Below are 3343 nucleotides of genomic sequence, written 5' to 3' on the forward strand. Positions count from 1 at the left end.
ATATATATATATATATATATATATATATATATCAGCTGTTACTAGTTCAACATTCTGGGAGTTTTTCTTAATACATCGATAAGGACAAATTATTTTAAATTTAATACGCCAGTCAATTTCATCCGTCCCCTCTCTCCCTTTTTATATTATATATCAACGTCAGATGTAAATACCAGTATCATTCGAGTTTTTTGTTTATTCATGATTTGTTGGTTTGCCTATATCTGGTGCTAAACTAGCAGTTTTTGTTAACTTTGCTGAATTTATTTCCATATGATCTTTTTTTTTTAAGGGGATTAAACCATGTGTTGGAACACATCAAGTGACAATAAAATTTTGTATCAATTCTCAGGAAACTCTGATGTGGTTGTTTTATCGGTTAAGATTTTGCTCTATTCAGTATCTGTAGGAAAACTCTTATTTATTGGAAGTAGTAAATTAAATGGGATTATTATTATTATTATTATTATTATTATTATTATTATTATTAGTAGTAGTAGTAGTAGTAGTAGTAGTAGTCAAGTTATAACCCTAATTGGAAAAGCAAGGGTTACATAAAGGAAAATAGCCCAATGAGGAAAGGAAATAAAGAAATAAATAACTACAAGTGGAGCAATGAACAATTCTATCTTTTTTTTTTGTTTCACTTTTTTTCTAAAGTATGGAAAACTCAAACTTTTAACTTTGTATTGTTTGTTTGTTTCTGTGTTTTTATACTCGATGGAATAGAATTGCAGGCAATTCCTTTTGATAATGACCCTAATCACACCACACATGTATGTATAGTACATATAAATGATGATATATCAATCACATTGTGATAAGTGTAAATAAATATATTAAAGATCTATATTTGTATACAAGTAAAGTATAACTGTAAATTTTCTTAACAAAAGTTAGAAAAAAAAATTACATGCCTCTATAATGGGTGCTATGCATTATGCATTTTTACTGTTTTTCCAATTCATTATGATTATTTAATTAAGCTGAAGGAAAAATCTAACTTTGGCTCGGGTCCCGTCATACTTCCTGGCTAGCCCGACATTCTCACATTTCTGTGAAAAATTTCACTCTCATATAGTGTCGTATACTTCCAAAGGTTGTTCTCTCTCTCTCTCTCTCTCTCTCTCTCTCTCTCTCTCTCTCTCTCTCTCTCTCTCTCTCTCTCACCCGTTAATGATACGAATGATCTCTACGTATGTATTATTTTGCCAAAAAAATCCAGAATCATTCAGAATCGATATACAAGTAAAACATATCTATAATCAGAGAATACGTGCACCCATGCTATGGAGGAACTAATCTGATCCACTGAACTACGGTTGAAATGTAAATTTCAAGATTAAAAAATAAAACGCTTACCACAAGCACAAATCTAGGGATATATATATATATATATATATATATATATATATATATATATATATATATATATATATATATATATATATATATATATATATATGAACTATCGGTAAAGCGAACGCATAATAGTTATAAGGAAATCGAAGATTCTGTAATAATAGTTTTTATTCTCGCCGCTGTAAAGTTGTTCTAAGATGTGGACCAAGCGAGCGAGAGTTGCGGTGTTTAAGTACTGCCTTTCTCTGTTTAGAGTCCTTGGCTTGGTAAAGCGACGCTTTCTCAGGCTGCCTCAATGTTACCCCGGATAGTTGGGGCGTTGTGGTAACCCTGTACGAGATTACTTGATGTTTGTGTAGTTGGTAAGTAAAGGACTGTGTTAAATTGAATGTCACTTGTGTAAGTTTTAAGTACTTTGATATTGTATGATGTTTATTGTAAGTATGTAGATACATGAAGGTTATTTTCCTTACACCCTAAAGTACTTCAAATACCAATTTCATAACATACCGGGTTATAACATTTCTGTATACTGACTTTAAATTTTTTTGATACCCATGTCTTAACTTCTCGTTTTACTTTCACTTTCAGGAAAGAAAAGTCTGGGGTCCCCTGATTACCTGTGCGTGTCAAAATTATAATCTTGATGGGAATATTCTTGGTCAGAGCTAGTGTTACCTATATTATTTTTGCGTACAGAACCACTTGTCGCTATAAACGCGAAGAGGCCGATTGATCACAACGCTGGAATCTGGTGATGTATTTTTCAGTCTGAACTAAAAGGAAAGTATTGTAATTTTTTTTTTATATTAATGCAATCCCAAGCAAGCCAGTCCTCCCCGATTAGGGGCGGCGCCCCTAATCGTGGGAGGACGTTCCCTATAGCGGACGGTAGACCTTAAAGGTCTACCGTGCGCTATAGGGAGGCTTGCTTTTAAACCCCCTTCGTCTAATTCGGCGAGTGATCAACTTTTTCGACTATATTTAGGGTCTGCAGCTTGAGGCCTATTAAATCACAAATTTAAGTGTTTTCTTAACTTGTTTGGTTTTTATAATAAAATTTAATCTATATTAACATAGTTATGTTTAAAGTATATGGATGTATGCATTATTTTACGAAATTGATATACTTAAAATTTTGTTATTATAGGCTCAAGATCTATGTAGGGAACAAACTTTAATCAGGAAAAAACTCTGATAATTGACACTTTTTCAGATTGGATGTCGCTACTTTAGGATACAGCAGTTCAATGATTAAATTCGACGAATCTACCCATGACGGTTAGTTTGGTTGGAAACTGTTACTGGAAATCCTGTTGAAAATCTCTCAATACTTTGATTGCTCCTGGAAATTCCAAGATGGTCCATAAATATTTGGATAAATGTGTACAATGGATTTTTTTTTTTTTTGAAGATCCGGATTGTACAAGATTTGGTAAACTATAATGGTTAGAATTTCAGTGAAATAAGTTTTAACGAAAACCAATTTGTTAATTTTTAAAGGTAGAAATTCTTTGAAAAGATTGAAATTAATGCCAGCCATGTTGAGTAAACGGGTTACTGAATTTTGAGTTTTTAATATTTTTTTTTTTTTTACAGCATTTAATTTTTTTTTTTACAGCACATTCTGACAAGTTAGGCATTGAAGGAAACTTAAGCTTATTTTGGCTTTTGTTAAATTTTTCATTAGAATGTGAAAGATGACTTGAGCGTTCATCTGGATTGGCATCTATTCGGTTCACAATTTTACTAATTGTTAGAACGTTTTACTTTGCTATAAAGGTTTAATATATTTCTTCAAATAAATTAAATTTTACTACTTCGTGGTTGTCCTATTTGCTTTAATCTTTAAGCTATTGTATAGAGGTTGAAAATGAATGTTATATCTTATTTGTATAGATTTTAAATAAATCTAACCAGTTTAATTTAGCAATGTTTCTTCAAAACTAGATCTCTGGTTTTAAAAAGGTGACGTGTTTCA

The 3343-nt window shown here is 31.4% G+C and overlaps 1 long non-coding RNA gene across 1 annotated transcript; it reads left to right on the forward strand.

Moving 5' to 3' along the window:
* The first annotated feature begins 1674 nt into the window (after nucleotides 1-1674).
* LOC137639194 (uncharacterized) lies at nucleotides 1675-2927 on the forward strand. The gene is made up of 2 exons (XR_011044256.1): nucleotides 1675-1724; nucleotides 1954-2927. It is a non-coding gene; the product is annotated as an uncharacterized lncRNA (long non-coding RNA).
* Nucleotides 2928-3343: the final 416 nt, after the last annotated feature.

This window comes from Palaemon carinicauda, chromosome 4 (assembly GCF_036898095.1).
Source record: "Palaemon carinicauda isolate YSFRI2023 chromosome 4, ASM3689809v2, whole genome shotgun sequence".
In the NCBI taxonomy this organism is placed as follows: Eukaryota; Metazoa; Arthropoda; class Malacostraca; order Decapoda; family Palaemonidae; genus Palaemon; species Palaemon carinicauda.